General features: G+C 34.3%; 1 long non-coding RNA gene across 3 annotated transcripts in view; it reads left to right on the top strand.

Annotated features, from left to right (window-relative positions):
• Positions 1-3,548: 3,548 nt before the first annotated feature.
• The window catches only part of LOC128247044 (uncharacterized), a 141,711-nt gene continuing 135,187 nt past the window's right edge, over positions 3,549-10,072 (top strand). For all 3 annotated transcript variants that reach the window (XR_016238002.1, XR_016238003.1, XR_008263475.2), the window contains exons 1-2: positions 3,549-3,734; positions 5,397-5,472. This is a non-coding gene — a long non-coding RNA (uncharacterized LOC128247044). The remainder of the gene's footprint in view (positions 3,735-5,396; positions 5,473-10,072) is intronic.

Genomic DNA, 10,072 nt, shown 5'->3' with positions numbered 1-10,072 from the left:
ATATGTGTGGCACGACATTGCTTATAGACACACTGGTGTTAAAAGACAGCAGAGATGAAGGAAATTAGTTGTGGTATTAATGGAGAGAAAGGGGAAGGAATAATAATAAGAAGTGTTAATTATCAGAAACAAATAAGTGGAAATTGAAAGTAAATTATATGACTTGGAGAAAGAAACATAATGAATAAATAATAGATCAATATATATCTGAATGACAATCAAATTAAATATTTATAACAACCCTCTCTCAAAACCATATTTACCAGAAAATTTTTCCGAAGCTCTCAATAAAGAGTAATTAACTAGAGACAACATTAAAGAGATATAGAAGTTCCATCACATGAAAATTACTGAAATGCTTCCCGTATAATCTGCAATAATTTATAGTATAATTTAAAAAAAATCCACAAACAATAACGTCCTTATTTAAATGCCTCCGACAGTGGAATCATTGTTTAAGAGCATTTGTGAAAAAGGTATGTCTAACACAATACATGAACATTAACGGAAGTAAGTTATCCGAAAAGTGCTGGTTTTATACTCGAGCACGCATACCACGACACATACGTACTCATAAACAGCGCGCACTCACAATCGCAGTCAAATACACGCACTCGTTCACCCCCCCCCCCCCCCCCCCCACACACACACATACACACACACACACACACACACATACACATACATGAGCACACACAGAGGCGCGCATATATATAGATTTCCAACAAGATTTCATAAATTAAAATAAACGAAGCATTTGTATATTACACAAAGAATGATTAAATTACACCATATTATAAATTTAATATAACAGCCAACTCATACACTCCATCAAACACTCAAACCACTACGCCATATGCACACGGGCATATTTAATCTTCAGGGCACGTGTATTGTATATCCACCACTGTATATATAAAACTGTTAATAGGGTCGAGTTATATATTCACTGAAACAGGGTCTTTATGTACCGATAGATTTATTAACATCAGTATACTTTTGCACAGCTTCCGTCTATACAATTTCTATTACAAATGTATGGTAGAAAATACGTGTCCAACTCGGTATTGTAATCTAGTCCAGAACAAATTGCTTCTGAGGTTATCGCCTTAATCACATAGCTGCCTCCAAAATCCTCCATGATTTGCTTTACATAGATCTTCTGTATAATACTTGCTTCAGTGGGCACAGGGCCTGAGATTTTTGGGGGAAAGTGCTAGTTGATTACACTGGCCTCCATAAATGACTGGTGCTTATTTCATTGACCCCTGAAAGGGATACAAGTCATAGTTGTTCTCGATGGTGTTTGAACTCAGAGCTTAAAAACTGAGAAATATCGCTAAGCATTTTGTTCAGTGCTTTAATGATTCTACCACCTCACCGTATTCCACTGGATAATAACGACAAGACAACTAGGAATTTGTTGCCTTTTTAATCTGAATGATTAGCATATATTTCTAAGTTCAACTATATCAAGAATTTAAAAGAACCGGTATACAAGGAAGAGCAACACCTGCAGAATAAATAGTTAAGCATTGATAATCCCCAATAAATTGAGCAGATTTATTTTTAATGAAATGGCCTAAGATATTTGATCTTCTGATTAATTTGCTTCTTAGAGACGAGACGCCGTCAGTGAAATGGTCAACCGAAGCGTTCACATTAATACAAGTCAGTAGGTACAAAGTTTTCAACTTATAATCATAGTATGATGATGTTAGAAATAGAACGAATCACTTTAAAACAAAACATGGAGAACTATTTTATGGAATAAATATTCTAAAATTCAGTGAATCCTTCTATATGGAATATATACACGATAGCCTCAAGTATGTAAAATGGAGTTAAAACTGCGTTCGATCGTATCTTGAAATCTACCTTTCAACAACGTCCTAGCATTTACACTCGACACACTGAACATCCAAATGAACGTGTATACGACATGTGTATATATTCTATATGGAAGAGATACACGATAGCTTTACGTATGTAAAATAGAGTTAAAACTCTTTACATTCGATCCTGTCTTGAAATCTACCTTTCAACAACGCCCTAGTATTTAAGCTCGACACATTGAATACCCAAAGGAACGTATATACGATATTTGTATATTTTTAATATAACACCATGCAGATATGAATGTACACTTACCTGGTATAGTATTCAGCATGAAGTAGATGTCAGTAGAAATATTGTCTTTGTGAGCTTATACTATACAGATTGAAAGTATCTGATCAAATACCTGATAAGGGAAATTCACGTTTATCGTAACAACAGTATCAACAACAAGAATGGAAACATCCGGAGAAGCTATGAAAATCGATCTTTCAACATATGTTCATCCCTTGAATGTAATACAATTTTTTGGTCTTTTAATCATTATTATTCATTTATGCTTCCTTACAGCTTACGCATTCCGGGAAAAAAAAACAAAAAAAACTTAACTTCTAAATCGTTGCAGGTTTGAAAGTCTATTCTATTGAGATGAAATAGTTTAACATCAAACAGAATTAGGTCTGATACTCAGAGTTTAAGAATAGTGAAAATATGTAACTTGAAGGTTCGTCATATTTCTGAAGAGGAAATTCCAACTTCGGATTTGTAAAAATCGATACAAAGAAAATAACTGTTTGGTCATTTCAACTTAGACCTTCTCCAACACAAATGTTATTTATTTATCTTTCTTCATGTAAACATTGATTCTCCTGAGTAAATAACATACTTTAAAATCAATAATCCTCAACTATCACATACAGAAAACATGGCTTTTCATTTGTATGCGGTTAATTCAGAACGTCCGGTGAATATTATTTTCCTTATATAAATAAAGCCATACTTTTCGAAATGCATTAATGCTAGCAACACTCTTTATTGCGTGTAAGCTCATAGGTCTATATGAAACTTAATATTATATAAAATGAATTTGAGATGACGATATAACGTTTTCGCGTATAGCAAGTCATTTCAGGTAACTAAACCTATGCGTGTGTCAAATATTTTATATTTATCATCTAATCAACAATTGTATAAATTATCACTATGATATGAATCATGAAATTTTGATTGCTGCACTTTCACAATAAATAATTCCTGACGTATTCCACGTAATATGAATATTTATTATGATAATATTTTTACTTGAATGTACGAGGATTACGAAATTTCTATATTAGGAATGCTATATGTACAGAGATCTCTACAGGAGAGACTAAACTCAAAGAAATGTGAAAAGTATGTACAAAGTATGTCCATATTAGTAAATGCAGTAGTTTATTCCCAAAACAGTATAGAGTATCATCTTATCTATTAGTGGCTTGCTCTTTCTTATATTATATTCAATTATTCTCTCTCCTGTTGTTTCTTTTTTCTCAATCAGTTTCTCAAACTGCTGCTGTTTCTTTGTTATCATGTGCTAATATATTCCAGATCTAGGACAACGTTTGCTATGAGAACAACCATATAATTATTGCTGACAGCCGTTTACAAACGCATTGCTCAGAAAAGAACTCAAGTACAGCTGTGATCTCACTAGGTTTGTTGCTAATGAAAATAATCAGAATGTAACTGTGGAGCTGAAACAGCACCACTTGTAGTAGTAGTAGTAGTAGTAGTAGTAGTAGTAGTAGTAGTAGTAGTAGTAGTAGTAGTAGTAGTAAAGATAATTGCGCTTTCATAACTGCAATTTTCCTTTCTTTTTTTCTTACAAAATATCCATTGACCACTCAAGTAGTAAAGTAAGAAATTTATTTCCGTATAGTATATCATGCATCTCTTTAATGGTATAGCTCTTATTGTAATATCTCTCTCTCTCTCTCTCTCTCTCTCTCTCTCTCCTCTCTCTCTCTCTCTCTCTCTCTCTCTCTCTCTCTCTCTCTCTCTCTCTCTCTCTTTATCTCGCTGGGCCGCCGGCTTGCCGACCGCTTCACCGAACAACTACGAGATGTTCGGCTACACACGAGAAGCCCTTCGCCCGTCATTTGCGCTTGCCCAACCTCTCCATCAACAACAAGAATGGAAACATCAGAAGAAGCTATGAAAATCGATCTTTCAACATATGTTCATCCCTTGAATGTAATACTCTATCTCTGGACTGGCCTTGCACCACGAACCACACACTCGCTACGCCGCTTGGAACAGCGTTACATATTCAATCTACAAACACAAATTCCTTTCGGACTTAACACGACCCCCTCCTCTTTAAAAAAAAAGCACCTTCTTATTTGATTTTTATTTCATTTTGTTTTATCTTATTTTATCCTCTCTTATACACGCTTACTTTTTACACCGTTACCCTTTTTTCGATTTTTTATCGTTTTCTCTCGTCGTATTTTTTAACATTAACTGCTCTTCACTCTTTTACTTGTTCCAGTCATTTGACTGCGGCCAAATGACTCATATACACTCATATACACACACGCACACACATGCACACACATACACGCACACAACCCCACGTACACACATATACACACACGCACGCACATGCAAACACATACACGCACACACACATATACACAGATGCTCACACACATATACACACACAACTACACATGCTTGTACACACACATATACACGCACACATACGCACACGCTCACACGCACACACAGGAACGTGTATATAACTCGACGCACTCAACCCCACGCACACATACATATACACACGTACACAAACACATATATATACACAGTCTACACACAAAGCACACGCACAACATATACATATATACACACGCACAAACATACTTCAAACTGCCAGTCAACCACCTTTCTGTTGACCATTCCTCTACGCAAATGTGAAGATATACACAACTACACAAAGGACCACCACTCCTGTTACCATGCTGCTGAATTTTTCCTACAACATTAAGAGACACAAAGTTCACTCACGCATACACATATAAAACAGCCAACACCACAGAAACACCACACCCACAACACATACACATACACACACATGCTATTACACACACAAAGACTTGCGTGCATGCACATACACACATATACACACAAATACCCCTTCTTTTACACTCTCCTGTCTTAGAAAGAACTTTTTCTTCACCCAATCCTTTCCAGTCATCAAAATGTAATCCCATGTGAATCGTTGGCAATTTTTCTTTCCTTCCCTGAGTGTGTGTGTGTGTGTATACATAGACACACACACACATACATTCATTCATACATGCATACATATACACATACGTACGTACGTATGCATGTATGTATATATATAACAAGAAATAAGGCATTCAAAATTCTGGGGAGATATCAATAAAGCATTCAGTTTTAAACGAACCTGGTTAACTATACAGTTCTATATTTGAGAGATGAGGGATTATGTACATTATTTACATTATTTTCATTGGACGGATATTTCTCCTCTTCTTCTTTGTTAACAGAACGTTTCAGCTGATATAACCTCCAGCCTTCATCGACGTGATGGTGAAATTTCGAACCTGAGTTCTCATTCTTAAGGTATTTTTCGATGTTGTTGTTGTTATTGTTATTATTATTATTATTATTATTATTATTATTATTATTATTATTATTATTATTATTATTATTATTATTATTATTATTATTATTAATAATAATAATATTGGCATATGGCATAGTGGTTATGAGCGCAGGCTACTAATCCCAAGATTCCGAGTTTGATTCCAAGCAGTGACCTCTATAACGTTACCCGAGCGTTAAAATTATACAACTATTTGTTTATACACTTGTCTTCGTCTTTTGTTGTTCTGTAAATTTCAAATATATATATGTATATATATGTATATATATATATATATATATATATATATATATATATATATATATATATATATATATATATATATATAAACAAATAGTAAATGAGTATATGCATATATACGTACAGGTATGTGCATACCGACATCCACGTGTATGTATAGGTGCATATCTGGGTACAGGACATTGCAAACAAAACAGAGACGAGAAAACACACAAGCCACATAGAGAACATTCTACTTCATCAGCTACCTCCATTTTAACACCGGCGTAATATTTATATATACTTATATATATATATATATATATATATATATATATATATATATATATATATATATATATATATATATATATATATATATGTATATATATATATATATACATATATACATACAAATATACAAATATTTATACGTACATACATGCATACACCCATTCTAAATGTATGTGATTAAAATTCAGATATCAAAATCATTCATTTCATATTTTTACATAAAGTCCATGCAATATCTATATATCTGAGAAATAGATTCAATTTTAATGTGGAAAATTTTATATTTAATGACTACCGGAAATATATCGCAATCCATAAATAATCTTAATGTATCAAAATTATCTGTAAAATAGTATAGGAGATGACACAAATTTGCACGATCCAAAACATTTTCCAATAAACGAAATGAATTAGAATATATCATTAAATAAAATTTCAACATCCGTATATTGTTTATTGAATCTTATGAACCAATAAGATGAAATGATACGTTTAAGTTATTCTAACATGTTTATATGTTATATAAATTTTATAGAAAAATCTCAGAGCATTTATATTTATAGGGCTATATACACTGACACGCACACACACACACACAAACACGCGCGCGCACATACGAACGCACACACACACACACACACACACACACACACACACACACACACACACACATATATATATATATATGTGTATGTATGTATATATATCCATATTGGGTGTACGTGCCTTTGGTCTTATACATTTCTGGGAAGATAAGTTTGTAATATTGGTGACATATGATCGTTTTTCGTGAATGGAATGACATGCAATTGTGCAATTTTACCACTCTTTCTTTCATAATGTCATTGTAGGTATTGTTCATTCAAAGCCATTTCATGGTTATGAGATTCACAAAAGTGAGTGAATGTTTGCAGCATTAGAATCAGATTTATATCCTCAACACATTACAAACACCAAGTAGTATCCGTGCATCATTACATATAAGCGTCAATAAATTCATAATTGCCTATATGTCAATATATGCAGAAATACTTATCGATATCTATAGTAAGAATGAATTCGTAATATGTTTTTTGAAACAGATATTCTGTTCAGGATATATCTTTAATAATATATAATTCGCACAATCGATACGGTTATATTCTATATGGCGAGTATCATTTAAAATTATATCATCATTCCTCATCTTTTAAATAACTTACAGTAAAGTCCCTTGGCTAGTGATTAGCGTAGTTGGTTCACGATCATACGGTCGGGAGTTCTATTGATGGCAACGCGTTCTGCCCCAGGACAAGACATTATATTTCATGTAATCCCAGTCAACTTAACCGACAAAAATGTGTGTTACCTGTGTTTAAAAAGGCCAGCCTTGGCGAATTTTGTTTGTTGCTGGATCGCCCTGAAGACCATTAAATTTATGAATGTCTTTGTAGTGTTGAGCCACTTGTACATTAATTTTCCGAGTACACTATTCCGTTGATCCATCGGAGTGCCAGTTAATTACTATATGTACACTAATTGTAAGGATGAAATCTCCATAACTGTTTTCCTTATAATCGTGTATATTTAGTCCTATATTTATTTGTTTCTTCTTACAATTTGCAAAAATTTATTTTTGCCTATTTTACACCTTGTGTGTGTGTGTGTGTGTGTGTGTGTGTGTGTGTGTGTGTGTGTTTGTGTGTGTTTGTGTGTGTGTATGTGTGTGTGTGTGTGTGTGTGTAAAAGGGATGTTTCCCTGACGTCGTTCGAAATGCTTTTTATGTGACGAATTTCACAAATTTGTCAACAGTTAATGACCATTGATTTTACAAATACCAAGTACTTGGAAGAGTTGAAATTGGAAAATCTAAATACAATCCCAGACGTATATCGCTTATGTTGGAATGTTTATCGTTCCAATATTCCCTAGAGGAATATATTAATATATTGATTTTATTCTTGAGTAAGAAATGCGTATGTTACCGGCTTGATGACGTTCTAAATATAAATCAATTTATAATGCATCTGAACTAATCTTCCCTTCAAAGTAATAAATTATTTCTGTTGATATTTCTACTATTGTTGTTATGTGACGGTTGCAAGTCGTACTAGAAATGACACCTGTTATTACTTTCCTCGATGATGCGAAGCTTGATTTAAACTAAGAAAGCAGTGAGTCTGCACAAATAAACACAGAAATCCCTTGTGACACCCAAACCACTACATGAGATTCGTAATTTATTTATAGATGGTAATAGAATAAATGAAAGAAAATACACTTCGTTCGGATTTGACATCAAAGGACCGAGCCTATAATGCTAAAGGCTTCAGATTTGTGTCCGTTAACACTAACCATAAAGAAGATACATTGAGGAGGTCCAACTGCGAAAGTTGGGATCGAAACTAGTTCTGGTGAGAACATCCGTTTAGTATTCATGGTCGATCGTATCGGAAGATTTTCATTGAACGAAATTGATCAGAGCACCATCCATGCAAGATTTCTCGTCGACCATGTCTATGAGATATGCATGTTGTAGGAATTATGGTGTTTAGATCTGTCTATTTTTAACAGATTTATGCGTCGAAAGTTATCAGTGGTAACTCTCAATTTGGTGTACTTTTAGAACCGCTACCCGGCTTCCACTCACAGAACTAGGGATTCTCCGCTTCAGCTGATCAACTGGAGTAGATATCTGCCATGAGATATCAAAGCAAGTCTGGAACATAAATGTGAAGCTTTTAGATCCGAATATCCAACCCGGGTGATTTACATACTGTGCCACAAACCACCTCTTCCCGTATTTCCGTAACACTATCGGCTTACCAGAACACGCTCCACCTTTACGACAAGTTGTTGAAATAGGCAGTGAAATTCATTTTTTGTTCCTTTCCAACACTCAGTGCTTCTGAATGTTAGACGCATCTGCTTTCTCTCGACTAACAAGTGCTCATTTTGATCTGTGAATGTTTTTATGTTTACTAAGTTTCATCTTCGCCACTCGGATATATCGAACAACTTGCGATCCCTCGTGCGCTAGAGCATGCACCTTAGTTTTCACAATACAGAAATATTGTCAAGAAATATTGTTCTACGTTGATGAATTGGCTGACATACCATATTGCCACGATGCTACGTCTAACAGTATCTTTCCAAAGCGATTCTTTTTAAGTTTCTCACTAAATCTCCCTCTTCGATTTTTCTCTGTCGCTACAAACTTATCAAACATCAATTTTGCTCTAATCGCCCTTTTTAAGGAAATACCATTTATTGTTGAAGTTTGTTCCCGCCAATGCCCGCTAAGCTAAATTGCTACATCAGACATTTACAATGTTTTCAGTAGTTTTCCTTGGTGTACGTATGACGTACTTTATTACTTTATTAGTCTGAAGTACTTTATTAGTCTTTGTGACGAGGGTTGCCTCTGTTCTAGTAACCTCGGTTTTGTTAGTAACAATGGTATTGTTGTTGAAGTCGATGCTGGGGCGTCGTCTTAGGGAGGTATTTTGTCTACGCTTTTACACATCCCATCTTCTGTGACTGGGTTGATTTCATTTTTTCTTGTTTGGTATTTGTTGCGATGTACTTTCTTCTCGGCCATATTTCCCAAATGCAATGTCTTATTCTGAAAAGATTAATTTATTCATTGACTCAGAAAATGTGATTGGCTCGGTGAGGCCCGGATTCTGAAAACAGAATGAAAACCGTAACTTATGCTATGGTGTCAATATATATCTATTCAAACTATTTGTGCACATCTAGTCACTGACTAAGAAAGCAGTGAGTCTGCACAAATAAACAAAGAAATCCCTTGTCACGCGCAAACCACTACATGGGATTTGTAATTTATTTATAGATGGTAATAGAATAAATGTAAGAAAATACACTTCATTCGGATTTGACATCAGAGGACCGAGCCTATAATGCTAAAGGCTTCAGATTTGTGTCCGTTAACACTAACCATGAAGAATATACATTAAGGAGGTCCAACTGCGAAAGTTGGGATCGAAAGTATTCCACTGCTTTTACCATTTTATTTCTTTTACCACATTTTTGTACTATAA

Source organism: Octopus bimaculoides, chromosome 2 (assembly GCF_046866305.1).
Source record: "Octopus bimaculoides isolate indiv1 chromosome 2, ASM4686630v1, whole genome shotgun sequence".
NCBI classification, from domain to species: domain Eukaryota; kingdom Metazoa; phylum Mollusca; class Cephalopoda; order Octopoda; family Octopodidae; genus Octopus; species Octopus bimaculoides.
Note: the sequence above shows the minus strand (reverse complement) of the source record. Positions and strands in the feature narration are given on the sequence as shown.